Source organism: Ictidomys tridecemlineatus, chromosome Y, assembly GCF_052094955.1.
Source record: "Ictidomys tridecemlineatus isolate mIctTri1 chromosome Y, mIctTri1.hap1, whole genome shotgun sequence".
Classification (NCBI taxonomy): domain Eukaryota; kingdom Metazoa; phylum Chordata; class Mammalia; order Rodentia; family Sciuridae; genus Ictidomys; species Ictidomys tridecemlineatus.
Window position 1 is genome coordinate 19,498,599 of NC_135494.1, and position 19,646 is coordinate 19,518,244.

The 19,646-nt window shown below is 38.9% G+C and overlaps 1 pseudogene across 1 annotated transcript in view; it reads right to left on the minus strand.

Moving 5' to 3' along the window:
* LOC144372089 (mitotic checkpoint serine/threonine-protein kinase BUB1-like) overlaps positions 1 to 19,646 on the minus strand; it is a 205,918-nt pseudogene that overhangs the window by 174,778 nt on the left and 11,494 nt on the right. The window contains exons 6-9 of the transcript XR_013432142.1: positions 18,849 to 18,945; positions 17,908 to 17,989; positions 14,142 to 14,316; positions 12,971 to 13,058 (exon numbers count right to left, since the gene is read on the minus strand). The product of XR_013432142.1 is annotated as a mitotic checkpoint serine/threonine-protein kinase BUB1-like (transcript). The remainder of the gene's footprint in view (positions 1 to 12,970; positions 13,059 to 14,141; positions 14,317 to 17,907; positions 17,990 to 18,848; positions 18,946 to 19,646) is intronic.

Here is a 19,646-nt window from a genome sequence, read left to right on the forward strand (position 1 = left end):
CAAAACATTAAAAAAATTGTGCACCATGATCAAGTGGGGTTCATTCAGGGATGTATCAACATATGGAAATCAATAAATGTAATTCATCACATCAATAGGCTCAAAGATAAGAATCATATGATTATATCAATTGATGTAGAGAAAGCATTTGACAATTTTCATGTTCAAAAAACTAGAAAAACTAGGGTTAATAGGAACATACCTCAACCTTGTAAAAGCTATCTGTGCTAAACCCAATGCCAACATCATTCTAAATAGAGAAAAAGAAGCATTCCCTCTAAAAACTGGAACAAGACAGGGATGTCCTCTTTCACCACTTCTATTCAACATAGTGCTTGAAACTCTAGCCAGAGCAATTAGACAGACAAAAGAAATTAAAGAATACAAATAGGAAAAGAAGAACTCAAACTATCATCATTCACTGACAACATGATTCTCTTCTTAGAGGATCCAAAACACTCTAGAATTAATAAATAAATTCAGCAAAGTAGCAGGCTATAAAACCAATGCCCATAAATCAAATCCATTTTTATACATCAATGATGAATCCTCTGAAAGAGAAATTAGAAAAACTACCCTATTTACAATAGCCTCAAAACAAACAAACAAACAAACAAACCAAAAAACCCCCTTGGGAATCAACTTAACAAAAGAAGTGAAAGACCTCTACAAAAAAACTATAGAACACTAAAGAAAGAAATTGAAGAAGACCTTAGAAGATGGAAAGATCTCCCTTGCTCTTGGATAGGCAAAATTAATATTGTCAAAAGGGCCACACTACCCAAAGTGCTATAAGGATTCAATGCAATTCTGATTAAAATCCCAATGTCATTCCTTATAGAAATAGAAAAAGCAATCATGAAATTAATTTGGAAAAATAAGAGGCCCCTGAATAGCCAAAGCAATCTTTAGCAAGAAGAGTGAAGCAGGAGGCATCACAGCATCAGACCTTAAACTATACTACAAAGCTATAGTAACAAAAATGTCTCATACTAGACAAAGGAGCCAGAAACATACAGTGGAGAAAAGATAGCCTCTTCAACAAATGGTGCTGGGAGAACTGGAAATCCATATGCAGCAAAATGAAACTAACCCCCTGTCTGTCACCATGCACACAACTCAACTCAAAGTGGACCAAGGACATACGAATTAGATCCTGTGCCTAATAGAGGAAAAAGTAGGCCCAAATCTATATCACCTTGGATTAGGCCCCGATTTTCTTGACAAGACTCCTGAAGCACAAGAAATAAAATCAAGAATTAACAAATGAGTTGGATTCAAACTAAAAAGCTTCTTTTCAGCAAAAGAAACAATCAATGAGATAAAAAAAAGGCCTACACTTTGAAAGCAAATTTTTACCACCTGCATGTCAGATAGAGCACTAATTTCCAGGATATATAAAGAACTCAAAAAACTTAACACAAATAAAAACAAAACAAAAAACAAAACAACCCAATCAATAAATGGGATAGGGAACTGAACAGACACTTCTCAGAAGAAAATATACAATTGAGCAACAAATACATGAAAAAATGTTTAATATCTCTAGTAACTAGAGAAATGCAAATCTAGACTACTCTAAGATTTCATCTCATGCCAGTAAGAATGGCAGTTATCAAGAATACAAACAACAATAAGTGTTGGTAAGGATGTGGGGGGGAAGGCACACTCATAAATTGCTGGTGGGACTGAAAATTGGAAACTATTTTGGAAAGCAGTGTGGATATCCCTTAGAAAACTTGTAATGGAACCACCATTTGACCTAGCTATTCCACACCTCAGTCTATACCCAAAGGACTTAAAATCAGCCTACTATAGTAACACAGCCACATCACTGTTTAGAGGAAAGTTCACTGCATTAAGCTCAATTCATAATAGCTAAAGTGTGGAACCAAACTAGATGCCCTTCAATAGATGAATGGATAAAGAAACTGTGGTATATACACACAACAGAATATTACTCAGCCTTAAAAGTGAATAAAATAATGACATTTGCAGGTAAATGGATGGAGTTGGAGAATATTATGCTAAGGAAGTTAGCCAATCCCAAAAAACAAAGGCTGAATGTTCTCTCTGATAAGTGGATGCAGATCCATAATGGGGGTTGGGGGGCATGGGAAAAATGGAGGAACTTTGATTGGACAACAGGGAGGGAGGTAAAGGGAGGTTGTATGGGTCAGGAAAGATGGTGGAATGAGACGGACATTATTACCCTAGGTAAATGTATGACTGTACATATGGTGAGATGCTACTTTGTGTACAGAGAAATGAAGAGTTGTGCTGCAATTGTGTGCAAGGAATCAAAATGCATTTTGTTGTCATATATACCCTAATTAAAGTAAATTAATTAAATTAAAAGAAAAAAGAGAAATATCAAAGGAACTATAGCTCTAAGTGGAACAACAACAACAACAACAACAAAAAAGAAAATGAAAAAAAAAAAAAGAGTTAATTTATATGTGTCATCTCAAGTCACGTAGGAAGATGTTGAATAATAAAGATTTATCTGGTCTTTGCTCCAGATTTTGGGGACAGAGATTTTTAAGTCTTTGGAATTTACTCATTCATAAGATTTCTATTATTTATAGTGAGCCCTGTAGGACAAGCCTGATTTTATGCTAATGAGGTAACTGATGGTGGGACCCTGGAGAGTTTTGGGGTGGGTCTGGCTGTGCCAGAAAACCCAAGTATGCAATTAGCAGGTTCAAAGTTTGAGTTGGATGTTTTTCTCCGATCTGGAGGAAGGAGAGGAGGCTGGAGATAGAATTCAGTCATGTGGTCAATGATTCAACCCATCCTGTGTAAGGAAACTTCAATAAAGAATATGAGCACAAGCTAGTTGGTGAACAAATTGACCAGCCAGTAGGGTGATATGTCCTGATTCCACAGAGAGAGTCTATGGGAGCTCCACATTTGAGACTCTCCCAGACCTACAGGTCTTTTCTTTTGGTTGGTACTGGTTTGTGTCCTTTATAATGAAACTTTAGACATAAATACAGTGCTTTCCTGAGTTCCATGAATTATCCTATCAAATTATCAGATCTTAGAGGGATGGTAAGAATCCTCAGGTTTTTACCTAGTTGGGTAGATGTAGTAGCATTGGTGATCAGGGATCTCTGGAGCTTGTGGCTGGTGTCTAAAGTGAGGGTGTTTTTATGGACTGTGCCCTCAATCTATGAGACCTCCACTGATTCCAGGTAGTTAATAGTATAATTGCATTATAAAATGAGTTGAGATGGATGTAAGAGAAATGTCCCTTGGGAAGATAGTTAGACACTAGAACTGGCTACCCACTGATGGTCACCTGTCATGTTTAAGTGTTGTTTTGGTTAGATCTGAGAGGCGTGGACTAAACTATTTTATCATGAAGTTTTATCTTGCTGTGTGGTTTCGAGGCTCCATAGCTAGGTTTTAAAAGTGCTAGCACAGTGAAAGATTTATTATTTTTTTGTTGTTAGTGATTTTAATGATTCAGTTTCTAAAATTGGTAGTAAGTTCATGTCAAATGAACATTAGAAGTTCTCCACAATAAAAAGTGGTGTCTATAGTAATTTTGAAAGGGTTGGAAAGATTGATGAAACACTAATTTTTTTTTAAAAAAGTGACAGGGTAGAAATATGGTTCTTGATTTTGAATATGACAAAGTTGTCCTGAATTTTTTGCTATTTACATACAATTTCCTTCAGACTTGTCAGTAGTTATTATAATGAAAAGGTTGTCCTTTAAAAATATTGACCCTCTAACAAAAAAATTCAAAGAAATCTCATGACTTGAGTATTTGGGAATTCAAACTGGAAAACAAATGTCCAATTATTTTAGACTCAAAATAAAGAATTGAAGAACACTTGTGTTAAAACCACCTGTGGGTAATATTTCTCCATTTAAGAAGTATGAATAGGATATTACCTAGGATGTTTCCCAACTCCTGAATCCCTAATGTTAAGTAATTCATTGTTGTCAAAATTCCAATATGGAATGTGTGCTGAGGATGTTTGAGTAATGGAAAATACAAAGCTCTAAAGGACCACAGAAACCAGGGAGAACATAGAATCTCTATGAATACTAAGTTAGCTCTAGACAAATATATGAAGTGCATGAAGTTTGCCTGCAGGACCAATTCAGGAGCTGGTCTTTACTTAAATTACCATCCTTCTTCCACTCAGTTTCTCAATGTCTAGAGCTAATCAGGCAGGCAGTCTGCCTTCCACCCACACTGACTTCCCAACTCCAGAACACATTCTTTCCCTTCCCCCATCAAAATTTGCTCTGCGTTATCATATTGTGAAGTTCTGACAAACCCACTATCCTCGGGTTGTACTACTGGATAAGTGTAAAGCACTATTCCTCTGAGAATGTTTGTCTAGTCCATTACATAATAAGAGATGAGTGATGTCAGGCAAGGTTTCCTTTCACCACTTGCTCTGTTTCCTCAAATTCCATCATTAGCCTAATTCCTGAAGTTTTGAAGATTTTTGGTCTCTAATAAATATTTATTGAAATATAGGTTTAAATTATATCAGACAAATTGAGTTGGAGTGGTGGAAAGAAGAGTGGGAAATAAAGATGGAGGATGGGTTGGGGTAATGTGTGGATATAGGTCTTGGAAGAACTGTGGAAGAGGAGGAAGCTGAAGGCTGCCATGTCAGAACGAAGCCACATCTTCATGGGCTATCAAACAGCATAGATCATCTTTATCTTTTGCTTTGATAGTGATATTTTTCTCTGAAATATTACAGATACCAATTTGTTGCTTTTTGATTTAACTAGAGGAGTAGGGCTTCCATGGATTCTGGTCCTAGGTCATCTCCCAAGAAATAGGGAGACTATTAGCAACAGTGGACCCTGGGAATAGTGTTGGAGGCAAGACTGAAATAGCGGAAGTGAGACTGGGGTTAGCTTAAGAAGAGATCAAGTGATACATTTCTCTTAAAGATGAATGCAAGTATTAGGTCAGGAGCAAGCCTCAAGTCAGAAGAGCAGGAATAGATGCAATACCCATACACTGACCAAAGAACCTCTAAACCACAGAAAACTTCTTGCATAATCCTAGATGCCACAGGGCTGAGTATTTGGCTCTCCTTGGGCATGCCATGCCAATGTTTAAAATCTGCTGCTGTGTAGGAACTCACCACTGTTATGGTAAATTCATTTCAACAGAAACTTTCTTGGGCATGTCAAACTTTTCATCACCTCTGGGAGAAGACTTTTCCCTCTGAGCACACCAGGGGAAGGAACAGTGGAAGGTAATACATTACAGACCTAGAACTCTGCACTGCTTGTCACCATTTCTACTTTTGTAGATCTTTAATAATGTTGGGTCAACTGCTAGGCGTATCACCCTGAGGTTGGGTCAATGAACTCAAGGTAGGGAATGATCCTTGTCTCCACAGGGTCTCTCTGTGTGTGAAATGCAGGCTCCCTCCTTCAGCCTAGCAAGCCATGTGTGTGCTCATGTGAGTGCACATTCACACTTGTATGCATGTGTGTGTGTGTATGTATTAATTGCTATAGAAAACAAAAGGAAGATGAAAACCTAGTCCCTGTCTTTAAAACAGTCATTTCAGCAGCTTCCATCCACCTTTGCCTCTGTGCTCTGGCTGGAGTCTCATTTCACTGTGGTGAAAACTCTTGTGCGTATGACCTGATGCTCTTTCAGAACATGCAGGCTTGGCAGGATAATAGAGGAAAAGGTGTACCAGGTGTGTGTGTGTGTGGGGGGGTGCCAATGGAAGATTCAGTTGAACTGCATACTTGTTAGCTCCAACTTCAAAGTCAATTTGTTCAGTTCAATCGCTTTCCCCTAATGATAAGTTATATCATAACTAATCCCCCTTTTTTTCACCCAAGGGAGTTAGGGAGCAAGCCTAAAAGGAGTGTTGAAGTGGAAAGCTTAGAATAGCCTGAGAGCACTGGAGATGAGGAAAGGAGGAGGAGGAAGAAGAACGAGTCAATTATAACCCACTGAAAGACGACAAGAGCAGATGGAGTTCATCTATGAAATCCTCCTTTACCGCCAAACTGAGTGTCAGGCACAGTGACTTTTTAGGAAATGGTCATTGAGTTAAAATGTGTTGTCCCATTATCAACTTTGGGTAAAAGTCTTCTTTTCCTTCTACTCCACAAAAAAAGACCTTTCTTCTTCAAAACTCCAGAACTCCCATTGGTGCCCTTCAACCACTTTATTGCTCCATTCTGGCTTACATAGAGCTTCAGTAGACTAATTCAGCTATAACTAAGTGTAACATTTCCATGAACAAGAATCTTTGGGGCACCAAACTTGAGATGTACAAATAAGTTTTTGGTGGACAGCTTACTTATTAGTAAATTGGGAATGACTTATATTCTCCCAACACTTTAATTAGGAAAAAAGTTCTAATTTTTATTGTCTGTGTCATTAAACTGTGAGTAATTAAAAGCAGGACATCATTACCCCTGTCTGTGATAAAAGCAAAACTCTAAATGAGCTTTGACTACTGGAGGCATAACATGCAACTGATGATGGAAGCATGCAGAGTGCCATCCCGAGCCTCTGGGTATACTCTGAGAGCTTTACCTACAGTAATTTGGGTGTCTTTGGAACAATCTCTAAAAGTAGATGCTATTATTATCCAGGTTTAAAAGATGAAGTACTATTGTACATGGAGGCAAACAACTTACTAAAAATCATAGCTGAAATCCAAATCCAAACTGGAATCCAAATCCAGACAGCTTGCTCCTGCTGGACATTACTGTGCATCAGTTTTGTGCCTCTATGTCTTCGCTCAGAGGGCCCCTATTTCACTTGGGAATTCTCCCCATCCCTGGGAGTCAAATGTCACCTCCTTCAAAATGCCTTCCAGATACTTCTTGGAACATCCTTCTGTTTCTATGCTCCCAGACCTTGGCATATTTCTCTAATGGCAATTTTCATATTTGGTCTCTGATCCTTGCTATAAATAAACTTTTATAGAGCCTGCTGACCACCTCTCCTACAGGCCATAATGATTCTAGGGTAGAAGCTTTACTTTCCTTACATTCATAGCTCCTTCTAGTGCCCATTAGGGTAAGACCCACCAAGTAAGGCAATATGATCCCATCTCTCCCCTCAAGAAATTTAGTCATTGCCTTAAATACATCAGTTCCATCCAAGGAGAAACTGAGGCCCTATTTACACAGAACCCATTTGCCATTTATGAGACCAGTTCCTTATATTGGAATCCTCATAACTCTTTTCCTGGTAGATCCTGGTAGAGAGGACAGATTGCTATAGGTAGGTAATCAGAGGATCCTAGGGATTCTTAAGGAAAGGAAGTCATAGCAGCCTCCCAACTGACACAAGAATTTCCTTTGCAGCATTCTGGCCAGAGAGTTTTACCATCTATGAGCACTGCTGGGTCTGGCAGGTGCCTCTTCCTTCATGGAGTCAATCTGAGCCCATGCCTGCAACCCTGGGATAGGAAGGTCTTCCTGGGCTTGAGTTAGAGTCTACTTTTCTCATATCTGTGATACCTGTCCTTCCTCCTCCCCACAATCTGTCTTTGCACCCAAATCTGTTTTCTTCATGCAATTATTGTGGCAGCTTTGTTCTGATCAACTCTTCAGTTACCCACTGCAGTACACAACAGGAATGACTCAGATAACTACTTCGTCATCATGCCCACTAAATTGGATTACCCTTCTAGCAATCTGATGAATTACTCAGCAAACAGCTACAAGGGGCCTGAAATGATTGATTTCTGTCTCCATGTATAGATATTGTCAAGGGGAGAATATTGGCTTATTAACTGCCTGAAAGGCAGGATAATGCCTGCCCACTTATGGTGAGCAACTCCTCACCAACCTCTTACACTCCCTAGGTCTTGGTGGGAGCCTCCTCCCATTCAACCCACACAAAGTGTTCTGAGAACAAATGCTCTCCTCTCTCTGTCTCCCTCTGGAATTTTCCATGACTCTACCTGGCCTGAAGTTTAGGGTTATGGAATAGGAGCTAGAGAGAAAATGGCCAAATTTGAACTTTGAGAGTTGCAGGAAGAAGGCATCTGTACAGTTTATAAATGTGTTCAACTTAAGAGTTATCTTAACAGGGTTCTAATTCTATCAATTTGATTTTATTTGCTGCTCTATTTTGTTTCTAAGACCAAGGTCAATACAGATCAATCAGGAAATAGATCTACTGCATAATTTAGTACCGATTTCACTTTCAACATAAACTGTTTTGTCTTAGGCAAGTTACTGAAATTCTCTAAGGCTCAGTTATATCATGTGAAAATTTGGGACAGTTATCTCTGCTGGGTCTACCTCACAGGGCCTCCCTAAAGATGCTGTGGGACAAAATATGAGAAGGTTGTGATTTTTTAATCCAGTGTCATGTGGCAAAATCTGCGTACTTTCCCTGAAGCTGGCATTTGCACTTCCTATGGTCCTCTGGGGTTGGGACAGGTAGGTGGAAGCTGCAGATTGGCATACATTTTCATAAGTTTTTGTTTAAAATGTGCAAAGAAAAAGCAAATCAGTTGATAAACAGGGATTTCAGGTGTTTTGCTGAAGTGTGTCTATTGTTCCTAAGCATAGAAGGCTCTGAGATGCCTTACAGAGAAAACAGGTAAGCCTCATCCAGGCACAAGTGCAATGTAAGCCATGAGTAATATGTGTTATATGTGTTAAATAAGGTGACTTTAAACAAACATGGCAACAGAGGCCCACAGGATAAGCATGTATTTCCCCTGGACAAGTGTCCAGTATACACTACAAGGAACAATGAGAATCAATCATGTATATCATGTATATCTCTACACCCACATTTAATCCTTACATCTATACATATACATCACAAATAAATATGTCCCTTTCTCAACTGCAACAATTTCTTAGTGTTCCCTAGTTTCCCAAGACCATGATAGTTAAAATAGTACTGGCCACTATTTGGCTTCTCAAATAGACACTAGGGGTACCTTACCTGTACATTGAAAAATTGTTTCCATACCTTATACTACCAATACTAGTAACATGGGTATCCAAATTACTGTCAATGCATAAATGATCAACAAAATCTTTCTCTCTTTTTTAAGATCTCTATCTCCTGGTAGAGCTCGTTCTTTGCCATTTGCATTTGTTTGTTTAATTCATTTTCAAAATATATTTTTATTACTTGGACTTGCTGTCTCATGTCTTCTCTACATTGTAAAAGCTATATATGCTAAACCTCAGGCTAGCATCATCCTAAACGGAGAAAAACTGAAGGCATTCTCTCTAAAATCTGGAACAAGACAGGGATGTCCTCTATCACCACTTCTATTCCATTTAGTTCTCGAAGTACTAGCCAGAGCAATTAGACAGACAAAAGAAATTAAAGGCATAAAAATAGGAAAAGAAGAAATTAAATTATCGCTATTTGCAGATGACATGATAATTTACTTAACAGACCCAAAAGGATCTACAAAGAAGCTGCTAGAGTTAATAAATGAATTCAGCAAAGTAGCAGGATATAAAATCAACACGCAAAAATCAAAGGCATTCCTGTATATCAGCAAAAAAAACCCTGAAATGGAAATGAGAAAAACCACTCCATTCACAATATCCTCAAAGAAAATAAGATACTTGGGAATCAACCTAACAAAAGAGGTGAAAGATTTATACAATGAAAACTACAGTACCCTAAAGAGAGAGATAGAAGAAGATCTCAGAAGATGGAAAAATGTACCCTGTTCATGGATAGGCAGAACTAACATCATCAAAATGGCGATATTACCCAAAGTTCTCTACAGGTTTAATGCGATGCCAATCAGAATCCCAAAGACATTTCTTGTAGAAATAGATAAAGCAATCATGAAATTCATATGGAAAAACAAAAGACCCAGAATAGCAAAAGCAATTCTAAGCAGGAAGTGTGAATCTGGAGGTATAGCGATACCAGAGCTCAAACTGTACTACAAAGCAATAGTAACAAAAACAGCATGGTACTGGTACCAAAACAGGCAGGTGGACCAATGGTACAGAATAGAGGACACAGAGACTAATCCACAAAGTTACATCTATCTTATATTTGATAAAGGGGCTAAAAACATGCAATGGAGGAAGGATAGCATCTCAACAAATGGTGTTGGGAAAATTGGAAATCCATATGCAACAAAATGAAATTGAATCCCTTTCTCTCGCCAGCCACAAAAGTTAACTCAAAATGGATCAAGGAGCTAGATATAAAAACAGAGACACTGCGTCTGATAGAAGGAAAAGTTGGCTACGATCTACATATTGTGGGGTCGGGCTCCAAATTCCTTAATAGAACGCCCGTAGCCCAAGAGTTAATAACAAGAATAAACAAATGGGACCTACTTAAACTAAAAAGTTTTTTCTCAGCAAGAGAAACAGTAAAAGAGGTAAATAGAGAGCCTACATCCTGGGAACAAATTTTTACCCCTCACACCTCAGATAGAGCCCTAATATCCAGAATGTACAAAGAACTCAAAAAATTAAACAATAAGATAACAAATAATCCAATCAACAAATGGGCCAAGGACCTGAACAGACACTTCTCAGAGGAGGACATACAATCAATCCACAAGCACATGAGAAAATGCTCACCATCTCTAGCAATCAGAGAAATGCAAATTAAAACCACCCTAAGATACCATTTCACTCCTGTAAGATTGGCAGCCATTATGAAGTCAAACAACAATAAGTGTTGGCGAGGATATGGGGAAAAGGGCACACTTGTTCACTGCTGGTGGGACTGCAAAATGGTGAGGCCAATTTGGAAAGCAGTATGGAGATTCCTGGGAAAGCTGGGAATGGATTCACCATTTGACCCAGCTATTGCCCTTCTTGGACTATTCCCTGAGGACCTTAAAAGAGCACACTATACGGATACGGCCACATCAATGATTATAGCAGCACAATTCACAATAGCTAGACTGTGGAACCAACCTAGATGACCTTCAATAGATGAGTGGATAAAAAAATTGTGGCAGCTATACACAATGGAGTATTATGCAGCACTAAGAAACGACAAAATCTTAGAATTTGCAGGGAAATGGATGGCATTAGAGCAGATTATGCTAAGTGAAGCTAGCCAAGCCCTAAAAAACAAATGTCAAATGTCTTCTTTGATATAAAGAGAGCCACTAAGAACAGAACAGGAAGGAAGAGCATGAGGAAAAGACTAACAGTAAACTAAGATGAATGGGGGGAGAGAAAGGAAGAGAGAAGGGAAAACATATGGAAATGGTAGGAGACCTTCAGTGATACACAAAATTATAAGAGGTTATGAGGGGCAAGGGGGTGGGGGGAAAAAAGGGGAGAGAATTGAACAACAGCAGAGGAGGTAGAGAGGGAAGATGGGAGGGGAGGGGAGGGGAGGGGGGATAGTAGGGGATAGGAAAGGTAGCAGAATACAACAGTCACTAATATGCCATTATGTAAAAATGTGAGTATGTAACAGAAGTGAGTCTGTATTATGTATTTGGGGAGTTCAAAACCCAATTGAGTCGAATGTATGAAAGATGATATGTCTTGAGCTCTGTAATGTTTTGAACAATCAATAAAAAAAATTTCTCTCTTGTCCATAAGAATCTGAGTCTGTTAACTGTTAGCTCTTTTCCCCTAAAAACTTACTCTGTCACCATTGGTTATGGTTAAAAATAACCCTCACTGGTTAACTGTATCTGGAGTAGAATTACAAATATCTGCTAGGAACCCATAGTTTCAGTTATTCATTTTTCAGAAAAAAAATGAATTAGCATAAGCATGTAGAAAATGGTTAACTCACCAATAATAAAATAATGCAAATTCAATAAATTTTGGTTTTTAATTGAAATTGTGCCCAGTGGGTTTTCTCATGGGCACCCTGGGACCTGATGGAGGTGTTGCATAAGGCTCTTAAGCGAGGATCCTGCACTTGGTTCATGTGAGCCTTGCTTCCTTGCAACTGAACTGTCACATGGGGCCAAAGACAACAGTTCCTTGGGTAGGATGCACCCAGCCAGTAACTGGGATTTCTGCCCTATGTACTTCTAAGTTAATCTTACATCAAGGATGGCTTATGGCATTCTTGTGAGTCAAAGGTCTGGCTGGGCTTATCCACTCCTGATGGCTCTTGTTATCAAAAACCTCATTCAACTGTGACCCAAATAAACAAATGATTAGATAAAAGATGTGAACAGAAATTACTTAAGAAAAAAAAATAAATGAACCTAAACATATAGAAAGTGATTAACATCAATAATAAATTAATGCAAATTCAATATATTTTTGCTTTTTAATTGAACTTGTGCCTTGTGGGTTTCTAATAAGAGGGAGTGAGAAGAAGGGGTTAGCACTCAGACAAATACAGGTTCACACTCCAATTCTGTAAATTTGCAGCCTTATGACTTTAAGTCAATAATTTATCTGAGACTCAATTTCCTTATCTATAACGGAAAAAGAAAGAATAGTCCCCACAACTCAGTTATTATAAGGACTAACTGAAAGACAGAGTCCAGGAAAAGCATAAGTACTGTGTCTAGAATAAAATAGTTACCCAGAACATGGCAGCCTTGGTTAGGATCTCTGAGGTTTACAGCCTGTGCAGATATGGTAGGGTTTATGGTGCCGAGTCTGCCTTTACTGCTTATTCCTTAGGAGGCTTAAGTACCCTCTCTTCTCTTAAAAGGAAGTCATCAATTTTCTCAGTTTTACTGGGTATGAAAAGCAATTCTGTGTTTGCCCAGTTCTGCAACAGTCTTCACATGGCAGGGTCTCTTTTTGGTAAAAGGCTTTCCAGTTCTAATCCCCAAATGAGTACAAGTCAGTTGCAGACTCTGTCACCCTAGCTGCTTCTCTCATTGTCCTGATACCAAGAGGGGGGCTCATTACTGGGCTTAGGGGACCTTCTGACTACAAGCTGCCAATTGTTAAGCACTTTATGAGTTGTTTAGGATGGGATTAGGCATTCTCTTACATCTGGAAAAAAAAAAGCTCAAGTGGAAATGCAGAGAAGGGCACAACTGCAAGTTACCTGAACTTTCTGTCTCTCAAGGGCTCCACCACATTCTTAACACAAGAACTCAACGGCACATGGGTGCACTGCGTTGCTATCATGTTTTCTGAAATACACAAAAACGAGAGACACAAACATTTCATGCATGTATATGTACGCGCATACCATTTGACATGGTTACAATTCTAGAATTCCTTTATACGATGACTTTCATTATAATTTCAAAATAGTGTTCCATGGCAAAGTGCGATAAGATGTGGAAAATCAAGATCATTTAACCCTCTCATACAGGGGAGCACTTCAGTTTTGACATCTGATCTATAATGATCCTTCAAGAACAAAGAGTCCAGAGAGCAGCAGGTCCACTCCAGACAGGATGACCACACAGGTGGTCACTGGCATGGGTGACAGGTCACAGCCAGGTTCAGGAGATTAGTGAAGTGAAATTCCTTGGCAGTTATTTCATTATTGATTTTAAGAAGTACCAGCAGTGACAGAGTTTGGCTGGTAAATTGGTAGTCACTGAAATGGTACCGAAGTCCCAAATCTCATAGTATTTACACTGTAGGTTGGTAATAAAAAACTAATAATTATCTGTGCTCAATGTAATGCCACATATCAGGGTTCAATTCAGAGATATATATCTCTTTTATATAGGGTGCTATATTTGGGATGCAGTAGAAATAAAAGACTATTTGTGAGTTTTGTCATTATTCCCTTGAAGCAAAACACTAAAAAACAAAATTATTTTATGTGTAATGTATCCTTGACTGCATGTCTGAAATAATAAAAATTTATAGAAATGTATCAAGGACCAAAATTGGCTATTTTTTATTCATTAAAAACCATGTTTAGTATTTTTAGTATTCAAATAATTATCTGTAGTGCTCCCCTCTTGACTTTTGAAAAACATAATCATACTCCTGTACAAATGGTTTGGACTTTGTATATTTGCCTTTATATGCTTCTATAAGTTTCCCCCATTTCTACCTATGATCTGTTATTAAATTTTCAAAATATGTGGACTTTATGAAGTTAGTATGCCAAAGAAAAAAACAATTAATGGATTCCAAGCCCCTTTATGGTTTTCGAACGTCCCCCTTAGAATTTTCAAGAACACTATAATACTAATGAACCGACTAATGCTAATGTTTGTAGAAGACAGACACTGAAAAAGTATGTCGCATACCTTTATCTTCCAGATTGTTCACTGCGTCTGCTGGAAGCTTGTGGAAGGGGGTAGATGCAAGCTGGGCAGCAGAGGTGAATTCCCCTGTGCTCTTAGGACTGGGTGCCAGGGTTCTGTTGCAGCGAATACCCCAGACGGTTGAATCATCCCAAAACTCTTCAGAATGAGGCACTTCCTACAACAAAGGAGGAGCTGAAAAATAATCGCTATCTTCTTGTTTTGTCTGTGAAATTTAGACATTAAAACTTCAAGCTGGGTGCAGTGGTACAGAATGTATCCCTGCCATTCAGGAGGCTGAAGTGAGAGGATCACGTGAAGTTTGAGACCAGTCTGAGCACCACAGTGAGATTTTGTCCCCAAAAAACATTTTACCCCTCATCTTTAATACATCTCAGTGGAACTACAACACAAGGGTCACATTTTTTATTTTAATTCTACATTTTTCTTTAAATTTGAAAAAAAAATTCCAGGTTTATAGAAAGATTACAAAGGTGGCACAGTCTCATATAACCTTCATTAAGCTCCCAGTAACGTCAATTTCTTCTAGATCCTGGCACATTTCAAAAAGTTAAACACCACTTGTAGCTATCAGTCCTTACCCGGATTTCACAAGTCCCCTCCAATATCCCTTGGCTGTCCCAGATCCAGTCCAGGAAGGCATGTGTGTGCCACTGTCCTGTTGACTTTGTCTCCTCTAGTTTATGACCATCTATCAGTCCTTCCTACACTTTCCTTGCACTGAAATTTGTGAACACTAGTCAGGAACTGTGCAGAATGTCCCCCTAATTTGGGCTCGTTTTCTCACACGTAGACTAGAATTATAGGTTTTGGGGAAAACTTGGGGTAAAGGACCTTCTCATTATACAGTGGGGATGCATGCTAGCTAGCCACAAGGCTTGTTCCTGGTGAGGTTAAACCCAATCACTGAGAAGGCATCTGTGAGGTTTCCTCACGGGAAACCATTTTTCCCATTCTCTATTTGTTAGAGAATGGGAAAAATGTCTTACCCAAACTCAAGGGAGGTAAATTAAACTCCACCTTCTAGGATGTCATTAAAGCATTTGTGGACAAATGTTAAACCACCGCAGAATCAACAGTGGTGAGATATTTGGAGGCTCCAGAAGTGCCTGTTTCTTCCTGAAGTTTTACTCACCAATGTCTGTTCCTTAGTGGATCTTGCCGATAGCATTTATTTTATTGGGACTCTAATGATGCCTTCCACATCACTTGGAATTCTTCTCTAAGGAAGAATCATCATTTGCTCCCTTTTATTTATATCAATATCTGTTTTATTTCTTGGGTGATAATTCAATATTACTTTATTCTACTTATTGTTCAAATTTTTCTAGGTTTAGCTATTGGCTCATTCAGGTTGGCATCTATATTCTTTTGATATGCCACATCTTTCTTGGTTTTCTTATAGGAAGAAACAAAACCCAAAATTCTTCCTTAATTTTCTAGCACAATATGCTCCAGACTTATCTTGTATTTTTCTTGCCCCTGCCCCTAGAATCAGGCACTTCTCCAAGAACAGAATTACGGGTCAAGTTTTATAGAGTCTGTAGGGAAAGACAAATTGCTGAGTCAGGTCCATAGCTCATGACCCCCTTTGGTTGCCCTTACAATGCCACCCAGGTTTTTTATTTTTTTAAGTTGTTTAGATACATAGTGTATAACGTAGGATTCCATTCCTGTGGTTGTTCATGATGTGGAGTTATACTGGTTGTGTATTCATATATGAACATAGAAAAGTTATGTCGGATTCATTCTGTTGTCTTCCCTATTTCCATCCTTTCCCTTCATTCCTTTGTCTAATCCAATGAACTTCTGTTTGCCCCCCACCTTTATTGTGTATTAGCATCCACATATCAGAGAGAATATTTGGCCTTGGTTTTTTGGGATCGGCTTATTTCACTTAACATGATAGTTTCCAGTTCCATCCATTTACCAGCAAATGCCATAATTTCATTCTTCTTTATACCTGAGTAATGTTCCATTGTGTAAATATACCACATTTTCTTTATCCATTCACCCGTTGAAGGGCACTTAGGTTGGTTCCATAGCCTAGCTATTGTGAACTGATGTGGCTGTGTCACTGTAGTACTGTTTTTAAGTCCTTTGGGTATAAACTAAGGAATGGGATAACTGGGCCAAATGGTAGTTTCATTCAGTTTTCTAAGGGATCTCCACATTGCTTTCCAGAGTGGTTGCACCAATTTGTAGTCCCATAAGGAATGGATGTAGACCTTTTCCCTCACATCCTTGTCAACATTTATTGTTACTTGTATTCTTGATAATTGCTATTCTGACTAAAGTGAGATGGAATCTCAGTGTAGTTTTAATTTGCATTTCTCTAATTGCTACAGATGTTGAGCGTTTTTCCATATATGATTTGACCTTTCGTATTTCTTCTTCAGTGAAGTGCCTATTGTGTTCCTTTAACTATTTACTGATTGAGTTATTTCATTTTTTGGTGTTATGTTTTTTGGGTTTTCTTTGCATATGCTGGAGAAATGCTCTACCTGAGTGGCAGGTAAAGAAGATTTTCTCTTATTCTGTAGGGAAGAGAATTCTCCCTCTCTCCATGTTTTCAATTGTTTCCTTTGCTAAACTTCTTACTTTGGCACCATCTCATTTATTGATTCTTGATTTTGCTTCATGCATTTTAGTTGGTTCCTAAGTGAACATGATGAAGAGTTGGGCCTACATTTTCTTCTAGTAGATATGAGTTCAATTTCATTCTGCTATAGATGGATTTCCAGTTTTCCCAGCACCATTTGTTAAGAGGCTATCTTTTCTTCAATGTATGCTTATGGTGCCTTTATCTAGTATGAGATAACTGTACTTATGTGGGTTTGGTTCTCACACATAATTTTTATATCTTCTGCATTGTCTTCATAAAATCCACCATCTCTTCCAATGGAGGCGAAACTGGCAGATTGTTTCTTCAGATGATATAAGATAAAGTACTGGCTTATGTTTAGCATCAGGATATATGGAAAATGCATTGTGGGTTTGGTAAAAGTAATAGTTCAGCAAAATGTACCTTTAAAGTGATGGCACTATGTCTGCAATTTACTTCATTATTTGTGAAAATTTTAAGCTCAATAGATCATCAGAGGGATTAGGGAGCCAGGCAATAGTTCGTCCAAACAACCCTCCAAGGGACTACAAATAGGAGCCAGGGCTTGGTGTCTTAGTAAGGTGCTTGGTGAGCCAGTGGCTCTCAATGGTGCCTCACTGCCATGGGGTCAGCCAGGGGATGGGGATCGAGCACACTGTGGGGTACACTTAGGGCCAGGGTGGAAGTCAATGAGAACGGACACAAAGGCCACCGTAGTGGAATGCAGTGGGCTACTGGGCAGTGAAGGGTGCCTGCTGAGCTGTGCTGAGGATGGTCCATCTCAGCTGGATTCAGATTTGCTGGGTTTCTCACTGATATTCCACTTAGGCCTCACTTCCTCCATCAAGGAAAAACAAATATCCCCAGGTGGCTTGTTCTTACTAGAGGGAAGGTTCTTTGAGGGCAAGGATAATATCAAATACATTTTTATTTCCTATACATATTAGATATCTGGCACATCACAGGTATTCAAATAATTGTTGAACAATATTCTAGCAATATTAGAACAATAACAAGTATTCTAACAAGTAGAATAACAATTTTCTACTTCGCATAATATATTGTGGTTTTATATACATCACACCATTTGAGTGGCATAATCACTTGGCAGATCTGTGTCAGATGAAGTAGAGAGTGGCTTACATTTGGTTTTGAAGGACGTCTGCTGCTAGAGCGTTCTCCAAAGGTCCTGGCTCCTGTGGGCTTATTTTTAGGCTGTGGTAACCTAAGGAAAAGATTTATGAAATTAAAAACAGTAAAATATGGTGATGAAATAAATGCTACCACTAGATCTAATGTTAGAAAGATTCTCCCCTCAACTGACTATGTAAATATAAGTTGACTAACAGTTACCAAAGAGAGGGTAGAAAATGCAATTTTTGTTAGTTTTTAAATTGTTACAATTTTTTTTAGGAATAAAAGAACAATTAGGAGCACGGCCAATAAAATACCTTGGATGCCTTGAAACACCTTAGCTCTTTTCCCAGTGCCTGGCTGAGATAGGGAACTTCTCTCTGCATGCTGGTCATGCTTTCTCCATTCTGCCTGGGTGTGAATTTCCTCCATACCAAGACACTTGTAATTCACCCAGATATCTCTTTTTCCATAGTTTAAACTATTAACCACTCTCTAGTATCATGTGACTCTGCCTTAAAACATTCTCTCTGCAGCGTTACCCAGTGTAAGCCGCCTCCTTTCCCACTTACCAATCCTGCAAATGTAAACAGCACAGTACGGACACCTGCACTGATTCCTCTACATTCTGAAACAATTTCAAACCAGAGAATCCTGTTCTTTGACAAATTCTAATGCTTTCCTTTTTCTACTGTGCTTTCACTTGGAGCTCTGCCCTCCTGGAACTCATGCACAGCACTGTGGCTCTGCAGAACACTAGCAACAAGCTCCCAGCTGTTGGTGGAAAGGCTTATCAGTGCAGAGCTGGGCCAGAACCAGACCATCCTGGCAGACAGTCCAAATTCCCTCCCTGCTGCCTCACCATCTTGAGTCCTGCAGGCACCTCCAGGCATCCTGTGGCACTATGACATGCGTCCCCCCAGTGATATATTAACTTGATGTTTCTTTACCCATAATTTTCTTTGTTTCCATCTTCAAAAATAGGAAAAGCAGATGTCAAAGCAACAACTTTATTGACTCCCCAAGCCCCAGAAGAATTTGCATTTTCTGCAAGAGAATAAAAAATGTATTTCATGACTGTTCTAGGAAAAACATGACCCTTTACACTAAAACTTCAACTACAAATGAAGTGGGAGGTAGAGGGGAGAAGCTTATAGAAAAGAACTGGCATCAGTTTTTAAATACTAGGTGGTAAGGCAAATCACTTTGAAGTGGGATGAAGTGATTTAACTATAATCACTGGGCATCCTCAGGTCCCAAATGACTGCCACACATCAAGAACACAGCTCATCATTCTCCTATGACACTTCTATTATCACCTGACTCATTCAATAAAAGCTCTCAGTGGTTTTAGTTTTCATTTGCTTTAAGAAAAATCTCTTCTCCCAACTCCAAATGGATCCTACTGATCTTTATTACAATCTCTGGCTCCCAGCATGAATCCCCTGGCCCTAGGTAAGAGGGCTAGTTGCTGGCCTCCAACCACAACCTGGCCACTTTTCTACCAAGAAGGCCTCAAATCACTCCTGGACTACTCAGCTCTTCCTGATGTACCTCCACATGGGGATTTTATCCTCCTTTAGATATCACTGTTATAGCAACCCAACCCACCTAACCCAACCCAACATACAGCAAACCCCAACTCTACCACACACATCGAAACCCTGTCCAACTCTGCCACACTTCTATTTCATGCACTTTCTGTGATGAGCAAGGCAGGGCCACATCTTAGGTAATCCCTGACAATG